This window comes from Rhinoraja longicauda, chromosome 33 (assembly GCF_053455715.1).
Source record: "Rhinoraja longicauda isolate Sanriku21f chromosome 33, sRhiLon1.1, whole genome shotgun sequence".
Classification (NCBI taxonomy): domain Eukaryota; kingdom Metazoa; phylum Chordata; class Chondrichthyes; order Rajiformes; family Arhynchobatidae; genus Rhinoraja; species Rhinoraja longicauda.
The window spans coordinates 16997297-17010953 of record NC_135985.1 but is presented as its reverse complement, the minus strand read 5'-3'; positions in this window follow the sequence as shown (position 1 = coordinate 17010953).

Below are 13657 nucleotides of genomic sequence, written 5' to 3'. Positions count from 1 at the left end.
CATATAGCAGGGAGTCTGGCCCTTCGGCCCATCAACTCTGTGCCAAGCATCAACCACACATTTACACCAATCCCACAATATTATTCCCACATTCAGCAGCAATGGTGCCAAAGTGGAGATGGTCGAGAGCTTCGTTCCTACGTTTAAATATTGCCGACTTATCTTGGACTAACCATGTCAAAGCTTCGGCCAGGACAGCACACCAATGCCTCTTCTTCCTCAACATGTCTCCAATGACTCTTACTAACTTCTACAGAACCACAGTGAAACGCCTGCTATCAGGATGCATCACAACTTGGTTTGGCAACAGCTCGGCCAAAGATCACAAGAAATTGCAGAAAGTTATGGATGTAGCCCAATCCATTACACAGAACAGCCCACCCAACCCCACATTGATTCCATCCACCCTTCATGCTGCCTCAGGAACGCAGCCAACATAACCAAGGCCCATTCACACACGTCTCCTTTTAGCTGCAAGATAGAAAAGCTTGAAAGCTCACGCAACCGATTCAAGAACGGCTATTCCCCCACTGTTGTCAGACTACTGAACCTCCCTCCCAAAACCTGGGGCATAGACAATAGACTATAGGTGCAGGAGTAGGTCATTCGGCCCTTCGAGCCAGCACCACCATTCAATGTGATCATGGCTGATCATTCTCAATCAGTACCCCGTTCCTGCCTTCTCCCCCATACCCCCTGACTATCCTTAAGAGCTCTATCTAGCTCTCTCTTGAATGCATTCAGAGAATTGGCCTCCACTGCCTTCTGAGGCAGAGGATTCCACAGATTCACAACTCTCTGACTGAAAAAGTTTTTCCTCATTTCCGTTCTAAATGGCCTACCCCTTATTCTTAAACTGTGTGGCCCCTGGTTCTGGACTCCCCCAACATTGGGAACATGTTTCCTGCCTCTAACGTGTCCAACCCCTTAATAATCTTATACGTTTCGATAAGATCCCCTCTCATCCTTCTAAATTCCAGTGTATACAAGCGCGTGTCTTCCAGCCTACCTCATTGTAGATCTTGTGCTCTTTCTCTGTAACTGTTATATCATAATACCGTAGCATTTTTGGCCGCACTCTTGCTCTTTGCACTGCCTGCTGCACTTGTGCATGGCGTGTTTGTAGTTTGGCTCAGTGATGTAGATAGAGAGTGATATTAGAAAGAAAGGATTATGTAAGATTGCAAAGTGAAACATGCCAAGCCAGATGAGATGTGTAGAAAGGAACTGCAGATGCTGGTTTAAAGCGAAGGTAGAGACAAAAAGCTGGAGTAACTCACTGGGTCAGACAGCGTCTCTGGTGAAAAGGAATAGGTGACGTTTCCGGTCAAGAGAGTCTGAAGAAGGGTCTTGACCTGAAACATCACCTATTCCTTTTCTCCAGAGAGGTTGTCTGACCCGCTGAGTTACTCCAGCTTTATGTGTCTATCTTCCCAGCAAGGTGAGGCCTGCTATGTGAATGGACCGGGTTGCATGCAAAACAAAGCATTTCACTAGGTACATGTGACAGTAAAGTATCATTGAATCACTGAAACTGGGTCGTGCTAACGGGGAGAGAAAACTGGAGCCAATATCCCGAATGGGTGACTGACAGTAGAATTGGCCAGTTTTGACAGATGGAAGGTCACCTGCAGTTGTAACGTTTTCACATGGCCAGACAGGAGAGGAGGTGTGCTCTGAAGCTAATGTTGGGCGTTGTGCAGGAGACCACAAACAGATAGTCAGGGAATGGAGAATTAAAGTGTTTAGAGTTTACAGATACAGCACAGAAACAGGCCCTTCGGCCCACCGAGTCAGCACCGACCAGTGATCCCCGCGCACTAACACTATCTACCACACGCACGAGGGACAATTTGCAGTTAAACCAAGCCAATTAGCCTACAAACCTGGACGTCTTTGGAGTGTGGGAGGAAACTGGAGCACCCGGAGAAAGCCCATGTGGTCAGGGGGAGAACGTACAAACTCTGTACAGACAGCACCCGTAGTCAGGATTAAACCCAGGTCTGTGGTGCTGTAAGGCAGCAACTCTACCGTTGTGCCACTGTGGCATGCGACAGAGAGCTCTAGGCTACCCCTGTGGACTGAACACAGGTAGTTCTGCAAGATGGGTCCCCTATTCTGAATTTAATCCAGAGCAGAGGAGACCACCCAATGCGGTACATGAGAGTGGAAGTGGGTTGCTGCTTCACCTGGAAGGAGTGTTTGGGTCCCAGGTTAGTGGGACGAGAGGTTAAAAGGACAGGTGTTGCAACCCTTGCGTTGCCTGATTCCAATCCCAACAATATTCCCCGCTAAAATGTACCTGGACAGGGCCAGAAGCTTTCCAAGGAAAAGAGAGAGAGAGCCAAGAATTGACCGATGAGCAAGGTTGGTTGGGGTACCCAATTAATTCAGTTTGTATGTGAGTGATTAAAACCATGTTTCATGCCAGGGTGATTTGACTCACAGCGCATGCTCCATGCGTGTTAAGCCTGGCAAATAAAGGGTTTGTTTAAAAAGAAGATAGACACATAATGCTGGAGTAGCTCAGCGGGACAGGCAGCAATTCTGGAGAGAAGAAATGGATGACGTACAGGATCGAGACTCTTGGAAACATAGAAAATAGGTGCAGGAGGAGGCCATTTAGCCCTTCAAGCCAGCACCACCATTCATTGTGATCATGGCTGATCATCCACAATCAGTAACCCGTCCTTCCCTTCTCCCCAAATCCCCTGATTCCGCTAGCCCCTAGAGCTCTATCTAACTCTTTTAAATTCATCCAGTGAATTGGCCTCCACTGCCCTCTGTGGCAGAGAATTCCACAAATTCACAACTCTCTGGGTGAAATTTTTTTTTCTTCTCATCTCAGTTTTAATTGGCCTCCCCTTTATTCTTAGACTGTGGCCCCTGCTTCTGGACTCCCCCAACATTGGGAACATGTTTTCTGCATCTAGCTTGTCCAGTCCTTTTATAATTTCAGATGTATCTATAAGAAAACCTTTTAGATTTAGATTTAGATTTAGAGATACAGCGCGGAAACAGGCCCTTCGGCCCACCGAGTCCACGCCGCCCAGCGATCCCCACACACTAACACTATCCTACACACACTAGGGACAATTTTTACATTTACCCAGTCAATTAACCTACATACCTGAATGTCTTTGGAGTGTGGGAGGAAACCGAAGATCTCGGAGAAAACCCACGCAGGTCACGGGGAGAACGTACAAACTCGGTACAGACGGCGCCTGTAGTCAGGATCGAACCTGAGTCTCCGGCGCTGCATTTGCTGTAAGGCAGCAACTCTACTGCTGCACCACCGTGCCGCAAACTCTTTTTTATAAGAAAAGAGTTTCTATAAGAGTTTCTATAAGAAACTCTTCTTCAGATTTTGTGTCTATCTTCGGTTTAAACCAGCATCTGCAGTTCCTTCCTACACAAAGGTTCTGTTTGGTTCAGTTTACGTGTACCGAGGTACAGTGAAAAGCTTTTGTTGTGTGCTAACCAGTCAGCGGAAAGACTATACTTGACATGAGGCTTGCATGGTGTACAGATACAAAGGACAGTAAAGGAGAGAGCTGATAATTGGAGAATATTCCAGAATATTGCAACACCTTGTCCTTGTTCCAGGGAGATTCCCTGTGGATGGCCTGTGGGAAGTGGTTAAATCCATTGTACCAGGTACGTTAGGGCCAGACAGGGTAGAGAGGATTATTTTGGTATGCATTTAATCCCATGGAATGGTGTTTGAGGTTAGCTCAAGTGTTTCACAAAACAGAAGCAGCTGCTAACTATGGCAACAGGTTAAAAGACATTTGGACAGTTCATGGATGGGAAAGGTTTCAGGGGATATGGGCCAAATGTGGACAGGTGGGACGTGTAGATGAGGCATCTTGGTCAGCATGGACAAGTAGGGCCATAGGGCCTGTTTCCATGCACTATGCCTCTATGACTCTCTAAGTCCATTTAAAATCTTTCCCTTCTCACTTCTATGCCTTATGGTTTTGAACTCCTATTACTGAGAAGAAGACTGTGACCACCCTCAGTATCTATGCCCCTCATCATTTTATAAGGTCACTCCCAAGCCTCCTTATAACTAAACAAAAACCAGTCCCAGCCTATCCAGACTCTCCTTAAAACTTGTTCACCAGTCCTGGCGTCATCTTTGTGAATCTTTACAGCACCCTTTCCAGCTTAAATCGCATCCTTCCTATAGTATGGTGTCCAGAACTGCACCACTCAATATCCTAAGTACAGCCTTGCCAATGTCATGCACAGCTGCAACATGACATCCCAACTCTCGTGCCCCATGAAAGGAAGTGTACCATACACCGTCACCACCCTGTCTAACCATGCCGCCACTTTCAGAGAACCATTTGCACCATGAGGTCTCTCTATTCTACTCCTCAGGTTCCTATCATTTGCTGTGTAAGTCCCACCCTGGTTTAACTTGCCAAAATGCCTCACTTCACACTTGTCCGAGTTAAACTCCATCCGCCATTCATTTCCCCATTGATCTAAATCCTGCTGTAGCCCTGGACAACCCTTTTTTACCCTATTACCTCACCACCAAAATGATTAATATGCCACCTACCATCTCAATCAGATGTTAGTAGATGATGACAAACAAATGGAGTGGTGTAGGAAAATAACTGCAGATGCTGGTACAAATCGAAGGTATCACAAAATGCTGGAGTAACTCAGCGGGTCAGGTAGCATCTCTGGAGAGAAGGGATGGGTAACATTTCGGGTCAGAAGGGTCTCGACCCGAAACGTCACCCATTCCTTCTCTCCAGAGATGCTGCCTGACCCGCTGAGTTACTCCAGCATTTTGTAATACTGACAAACATCTGTAATGGATACGTAATGTATCCATCTGTAATGGATACGTTTTTATTTTGAAGTTATGTTGCCTTGCTTCCTTTGGAGAAACATTCTCTCAGCTCCCACCCTGTGTGCAGTTGCATCAAACCTGCCTCTCTTTTTATGCTCCACAATCCTTGCAATTAAAAAAAGGCCAATATTCCATTGGCTTCTCCAATTAAATTTCTTAGCAAGGAGGGAAGAAGCAGGGGATTTGTGAGAGAGCTGTCTTCAGAACCACTAGAGATAAAGGAGCCAGCGATGTTGGCTCGTGTCACTATCTGAAGTAACTAACCAGTTTGCCCTGTAGCTGCCTTCTCGTGGCTCGGGAACATGGTGTTCCTTTGTAAAGATTTATAGTCACTTCATGCACATCACATGCAGAGGAGTTTGTTCCAAGGAGTGATGGCAATGTCTAAAAATGATAACTTCTCAGACCAACTCCTGAGGCATGGATATTTATGGTATTGATTGACTTCCCATCCAATGATATCAATGCACTTTACATCTAGTCTAGATACTAAAACTCTCGTTTGTTTGTTTGTTTGTTCCTGAACTACAGCCGAAACGGTACACGATAGCGTGACAATTTTAGGCCCGTCTGGTGCCAATGGAAGAAGTTTAATTGAAATCGGTTATATTTTTAAAGTTATTCACATTTTAAAGTTTAAATCTATCTCCTAGGGAGGGAGGGGGGAGGGAGGGATGGAGAGGGAGAGGGAGGGGGAGGAGGGAGGATAAGGGGAATTGAGGGGAGGGGAGGGGAGGGAGGGAGAGGGTGAGGGTGAGGGTGAGGGAGGAGGGGGGAGGAGAGGGTGCTGCACTAATGCAGGAGAGGTTTGGGCCCAACGGTCTAGTAATCTAATAAAGGTCGCCGCCTCGGGTTGGACAGGAGATTTTTCTCGTTCAAACCCTCCTCTTCTGCCGTTGCCTGTTCATTTGCAGGGTGAGTCAGTATGGACACCACATTCCCCACAACCCTCTGACACTGCCCTGGCAACTGTAAGCTTCCATCAAACCCAAATACTGGGTGCAGCACACCCCTCAAGGGCACAAACAAGGGGAAAATGTCCATTACTTTGTGCTGTAGGAAGGAACGGCAGATGCTGGTTTACACCGAAGATAGACACAAAATGCTGGAGTAACTCAGCGGGACAGGAGCATCTCTGGAGAGAAGGAATGGGTGACCTTGAAGGGTCTCAACCCAGAACGTCACCCATTCCTTCTCTCCAGAGATGCTGCCTGTCCCGCTGAGTTACTCCAGCATTGTGTATTACTTTATGCTGTTTGGTTCCAGGAGTGCCTATCAGTTGAACCTTTAATGGGTTTATGGTTGACGCCACTGGATCAGAGATAGAAAAAATGTGCAGGAAGGAACGGCAGATGCTGGTTTACACCGAAGATAGACAGAAAATGCGGGAGTAACTCAGCGGACCAGGCAGCATCTCTGGAGAGAAGGTATCGGTGATGTTTGGGGTCGAGACCCTTCTTCAGACTGAGAGTAAAGGAAGAGGGAAACTAGAGGCATGAAATGGTACAGAACAAATCAGAACCGGCACCGATGCCTCAAGAAAGGTGGAGCCCACAATGGTCCATTGTTGGCTGAAGATGAGGTGATAACAAAGGGATACGAACAGTGAAGCTAGCAAGACGACTAGGGTGGGGGAGGGTCGGAGAGAGAGGGAATGCAAGGGTTACTTGGAGAAATCAATATCCATACCGCTGGGCTGTAGGCTGCCCAAGCAAAATATGAGGTGCTGCTCCTCCAATTGGGCCTCACTTTGACAGTGGAGGAGGCCCAGGACAGAAAGGTCAGTGTGGGAATGGGAAGTCAGAAGGAGGTCACTCCTCCTGCACACCCATCTAATTGTATCAAGATCCTGACCAAAACTACAGAAAAATCCCCTGATTACAATAGACAATAGGTGCAGGAGTAGGCCATTCGGCCATTCGAGCCAGCACCGCCATTCAATGTGATCATGGCTGATCATTCTCAATCAGTACCCCGTTCCTGCTTTCTCCCCATACCCCCTGACTCCGCTATCCTTGAGAGCTCTATCTAGCTCTCTCTTGAATGCATTCAGAGAATTGGCCTCCACTGCCTTCTGAGGCAGAGAATTCCACAGATTCACAACTCTCTGACTGAAAAAGTTTTTCCTCATCTCAGTTCTAAATGGACTCCCCCAACATTGGGAACATGTTTCCTGCCTCTAACGTGTCCAAGCCCTTAATAGGGGTTGCAGCAGGCTATTTCTCCAGTGAAGCACGATAGTGGAAGGGCGTGACGCAATACAAATTAGTGGCGTAAAACATATTGCTGACCATTGAATGGAGCGTAGTCTGAAGACGAGGTTGCCAAGGTTGCCAAGAAGAATCTGAAGAATCGACTCGAAACGTCAACCTTTCCTCCTCTCCGGAGATGCTGCCTGTCCAGCTTTTTGTGTCTATCTTCGGTTTAAACCAGCATCTGCAGTTCCTTTTTACACAAGGAGAATGAACTAATCATCTCCAATCTGACCAGGACCCGCTGCCGCCATTTCCATCCAATCTCTAGTTCTACATCCTCTTGGCCCTTCCAACTCAGGGTCTCGTTTGAAAGTATCTTGTTATCATCAACATTTAAGGCCAAGCACTTTACCTGTTGCTGGTTAAACTGCCTGGTATATCCCCGCAAATGAATGCCATGGACACAATCTATTTCTCTTAGACTAAAACTCATCCATTACAGGAATGAACCTCAGGGAGCTGAAAGATCAAAAGCAACTCAGTTCACAGCCTGAACATAGTTCATCAAAGCACTGAACGAAGCCACTGAAACAAGCTCAAAAACCACATAGGGTCTGGAAATGGGGTGTCTGCCATTGTATTGAAATTCTGCCTCGTCTCCCAATTTCAATTTATTAAAAGCTCATTTATGCTTTTAGCACTGTGTCAGGGGGTGATGAATTCAAACATCTCTACGGAAACTTGGCCCATGAGTTGCGCTGATCAATAATGAGAGATTGATTTGTTCTCAGTCACAGAGTCATTAAGTTCTACATGCAGGATGGAACCAGGACCTTTGGCCCAACAAGTCCATGCTGATCACCAAGCATCCATTTCCATTAACCCTACACTAAGGCCATTTTTATTCTTTGAACCTTCCCGATTCGACCACACAGCTACACATTAAGAGCAATTAACAGTGGCCACTTAACCTATCAATGCACATGCCTTTGGGACAAGTGAGGAAGCCAGAGTACCCAGGGAAAACCCGTGCAGCCACTGGGAGAACGTGCAAGCTCCACGCAGAGAGCACTGGAGACCGGAATAGAACTCCGATCAGGCAGCAGCACTACCTGGAGCCAGGAATAGAACTGCGGGTCTTCTGACAGATCAAAGATGTACTTCCAGCAGAATGGAGGCCAAAACCAAACACTGCCAGGATTTCCTGCCTGATTTGCACTCACAGTCTGGTGTCGCAGGAAGACAGTGCATGGTGTCATGGGAAGACTAACGCCCACTCAGGCAGCCAAGAAAGATGTCTCAGCACTGTATATAGAGAAGCGTGGACCTTCTTGCCAGTGGGCTGGCTGGCTTTGGGGCCCAGCAAAACTATCCCGAGCAAGCCCACTGGTCATTTATTCCACCATTGGTTCTGAAAACGTGCTGTGCACAGATTGCCTGCAGTACAATAAATGCTTTGCTGGCAGTGCTTTGAAAGAGGTTTTATAGAGCCACAATCTTTTTCTTTTATATCAGAAAGAATATCTATATTTGTTTTATTGAAAGCGCTAATTTTAAGATTTGAAGCAAGTTAGTTTATAAATATTCCCTCATGTTGAGCTGAACAATGTAAAACAATTAAGATTGCAATTATGCAGAACTGTTTTCATTATTACAGCCCAGACTGGTGTTAGTTATTACTTGAAGTAGGTAATTCTATCAGTGATTCTTAATGAACTGTTACAGTTGAGTAGGTTTAAGCAATGCGAGCAGAACACATAATGCCATTCCAGAGCATTTGAGATGTGCAAAGGTTTGTCACTATGATTCACATGGAGGTCTTGCATTTCTATAGCACCGTCAGAAGTGATTCACCAGGATGTCACCTGGACTTGCAATCCTGAGTTATAAGGAAGTCAAGTCAAGTCAAGTCAAATTTATTTGTCACATACACATACACGATGTGCAGTGAAATGAAAGTGGCAATGCCTGCGGGTTGTGCACAAAAAAGAATTACAGTTACAGCATATAAATAAAGTTAATAAGTTACTATTAGTGTCGACAAAAATTTAGTCTCTGGGGTTATAAAAGTTGACAGTCCTGATGGCCTGTGGGAAGAAGCGCCGTCTCATCCTCTCCGTTTTCACAGCGTGACAGCGGAGGCGTTTGCCTGATCGTAGCATCTGGAACAGTCCGTTACTGGGGTGGCAGGGGTCCCTCATGATCTTGCTTGCTCTGGATCTGCACCTCCTGATGTATAGGTCCTGCAGGGGGACGAGTGTAGTTCCCATGGTGCGTTCTGCCGAACGCACTACTCTCTGCAGGGCCATCCTGTCCTGGGCAGAGCTGTTCCCAAACCAGACTGTAATGTTGCCGGACAGGATGCTCTCTACAGCCCCAGAGTAGAAGCAATGAAGGATCCTCAGAGACATTCTGAATTTCCTCAGTTGTCTAAGGTGGTAAAGACGCTGCTTAGCCTTACCCACCAGTGCGGCAATGTGCGTTGCCCATGTCAGATCCTCTGCGATGCGGACTCCCAAGTATTTAAAACTGCTCACCCTATCCACAATAGACCCATTTATCTCCAGTGGCGTGTACGTCCTTGGATGTTTAGCTCTTCTGAAGTCCACAATCAGCTCCTTTGTTTTAGTGACATTCAAGAGGAGGCTATTGTCCTGACACCAGAGTGCCAGATCAGCCACCTCCTCATCAGCCTTCTCATCGTTGTTGGAGATCCGGCCCACCACCACAGTGTCATCAGCAAACTTGATGATGGAGTTTGAGCTGAACCTGGCCCCACAGTCATGTGTGTACAGGGAGTACAGTAGGGGGCTACGGACACAGCCCTGGGGGGATCCTATGTTCAGGGTGAGGGAGCTAGATGTGTGTTCCCCCATCCTGACCACGGGGCCTGGCGGTGAGAAAGTCCAGGACCCAGGCACACAGAGGGGTGCAAAGCCCCAGTTCCAGCAGCTTCTCAACCAGTCTGCTGGGGACTATAGTGTTGATAAGCTTTAACTTTTTTTCTTTGGAGCATGGGTGGCTGAGGGGGTAACCTTGTTAAAGTGTACAAAACCATGAGATGGATTACTAAAGTAAACACAGTCTTTTTCCCCAGAGTAGACGGTTCTCACACTAGAGGCCGCAGGCTTAAAGTAAGAGGAGAAAGATTTAAGAGGGATCTCAGGGACGATCTCTCACTCAGAGGTTGGTCTGCATCTGGAACGAGCTGCCACAGGAAGCTATAAAAGCAGATACAATTATGACTTCCACAAGATGTTTAGACAGATATGTAGGTAGGAAGTGGTTTGGAAGGGTTTGGGCCAAATGCAAGCAAATAGGAGTAGCCCGGAACACCACTCTGGTTGGCATGGGCGAGGTGGGATAAAGGACCAGGTTCCCTGCTGTACGACTCTATGACTTGATGACATGTTACAACCTTGGGACATCCCAATAATATTGGCTAAACATTAAAGTACCTTTTTATTGAAATTTGGCCACTGTTGTAATGTAGGAAACACTGCACCCAGTTTATATCCAGCAAGTTCCCATGAAATAATCGCAAGGGGTCATTTTGAGGCACTGGAGGAAGGAGCCGCCCTTTAGTAAATTACAGGCAAGGCAGCAACTCTGACAGAGCATGAATGAACTGGACCTCAGTCTAACTCCATGTGCACAGATTTCCAGATACAGACCTCTCGTGGGTAAATGGGTTTGGTGCAGATTGGCAAAAACGTTGCGTGGATGTGTGGGTTCAAGGGACCATATCAGCACTATACCAGCCTGTGACATTTTTATTCTCCTGACAACGCCGTGAGCTGCCCCAGATTCCACCACCCATCCACATGTCAGGGGCAGTGTACAACGACCATGTAACCTCCCACGCTGCAGGTCTCCCAACTCTAGAGGTTTCAGACTCGGTAGCAAGAATTTAGAAGGATGAGAGGAGATCTTATCGAAACGTATAAGATTATTAAGGGGTTGGACACGTTAGAGGCAGGAAACATGTTCCCAATGTTGGGGGAGTCCATTTAGAACTGAGATGAGGAAAAACTTTTTCAGTCAGAGAGTTGTGAATCTGTGGAATTCCCTGCCTCAGAAGGCAGTGGAGGCCAATTCTCTGAATGCATTCAAGAGAGAGCTAGATAGAGCTCTTAAGGATAGCGGAGTCAGGGGGTATGGGGAGAAGGCAGGAACGGGGTACTGATTGAGAATGATCAGCCATGATCACATTGAATGGCGGTGCTGGCTCGAAGGGCCGACTGGCCTCCTCCTGCACCTGTTGTCTATTGTCTATTGTCTATTGTCTTGCAGATGTGGGAGGAAAGCAGAGCACCCGGGGGAAACCTGCATGGTGGCAGTGAGAAAGTGCAAACTCCACACAACTCGTGCCAGAGATCAGGATCGAACGTGGGTCCGAGACAACTCCAGAGGTTTCAGACTCAGTAGCAAGAACGCTGCCCACTGGCCATTCCTGGAACCAGAACTTGAGGCCCCTCATCGTCCAACTCAGTTCCGCTTTTCTTCTCCAACCAATAGGAGTTTGACCCAAACTGAAATGGTTTATTCATCAACTTCCTTAAATAGTCCACTTGTTCTGCCACAAGATAACTGGGGGCGAGTGTGGTCTGTCTATGCAGTGCAGCAAACCCCAATGTGTCTCCAACAACACTTACTTCACTCAGATGAACAAGGATCCAGCAGGTCACCCACCACCCTAGCCTCATGCTGCTTCATCATTGCAGGGTCTGAATCACGGAATTCCCCAAACAATGACACTGAGGGAGCGCGTTTACCAGAAGAACTGCAGTTGTTCAAGAAGGTGGCCCATCACCCTCTTCCCAAAGAGCAACTAAGCATAGGTGGTAAATGGTGGCCTTGCCAATAACATAATGACGAGGGGATTCATCATGGCACAGTATAGTTACAGTTACATCGTTTGGTGTAAACCAACAACTCCAGTTCCTTTCTGTACAATATAGGATCGTCCATTTTGTTCAAGCCTCTTCCAATTTTTAAAAATTATGTTCTACAAGCATATCCCATGACAGAAGAACAAAAAGTACTGCAGTTTCTGGAAACGAGGGATTAACTAGAAATTGCTGAAAACACTCAGCAGGTCAGGCAGCAACAAGGGAATAAGGAGCAGATTGAACGTTTCAGCTTGATAACCTTCCGTCAGAAAGTCATCCTATTCTTTTACTCCTCAGGTATTTAACTGCTACTTGTCTCAGCCACTTCATCTTGCAGCAGATTTCATAGCCTAACCATTGGCTGTGTCCTGGGAATGCATGATTTTGCACATCATCTGCAGGTGGTCAATGCACTGTCTGGTCCACTCTTCATTTCACAACCTCTGACACAGGACAAAAGACCATGGGTAATTGTTATTGCAAGTACAGAGTGTTATTGGGTACTGGTGGGAGGCAGCCATTTAACTCTAATTGTTACAAAATGCACTTTATGAGATTAAATTCCATTATAATTGATGGTGGCACTTCAGCCCCAACACAGGTTGATGAATCAAACTCAGTATTGTCCCTTGTTGCAGCAGCAAAATGTGAGGAATTCAAGCTCCAATATAAAGAAAATTAACACCAAAACCACAGGAGCCTGAAAGCCATGACCCCCTAGGTTCAAGAATCGTGCAGGAAGGAACTGCAGGTGCTGGTTTACACCGAAGATGGACACAAAATGCTGGAGTAACTCAGCGGGACAGGCAGCATCTCTGGAGAGAAGGAACAGGTGACGTTTTGGGCCGAGACCCTTCTTCAGACTGAGCAATCAAGTCATTGTGAATCCCTAATCCCTAACATCTTAATCTTTTGGATCAGCCTACCATGTGGGACCTTATCAACAGCCTTGCTAAAATCCCTGTATTAAAGCAACCACAGTTGTCTGAAGAAGGGTCTCGACCTGAAACGTCGCCTATTCCTTTTCTCCAGAGATGCTGTCTGACCCGCTGAGTTACTCCAGCTTTTTGTGTCTATCTACAGTTTAGTTTATTGTCACGTATACCAAGGTACAGTGAAAAGAGTTATCTCGGTATACGTGAACCTAAACAAAACGAAACTAAACTAAACTAGGGGTGGCATGGTAGCACAGCGGTAGAGTTGCTGCCTTACAGCGCTTACAGTGCCAGAGACCCGTGTTCGATCCCAACAATGTGTGCTGTCTGTACGGAGTTTGTACGTTCTCCTGCGTGGGTTTTCTGCGAGATCTTCGGTTTCCTCCCACACTCCAAAGACGTACAGGTTTGTAGGTTAATTGGTTTAGTATAAACGTAAATTGTCCCTGGTGTGTGTTGGATAGTGTTAGTGTGCTGGGATCGCTGGTCGCTGCGGACTCGGTGGGTAGAAGGGCTTGTTTCCGCGCTGTATCGCTAAACTAAACTAAAGCGTGCCCACAGTCCGTCACATCCAATGAAACTCTTTAGAAGTGCGGTCTCTATTTTAATCGGAAAAACATGACGCCTGGGTGTGAGGGCCTCTGTCAAAGTGCAGTTGCCATTTATTTTATGTGGTCAGTGGTAGAGGGGCTGACAATAGACAATAGGTGCAGGAGTAGGCCATTCAGCCCTTCGAGCCAGCACCGCCATTCAATGCGATCATGG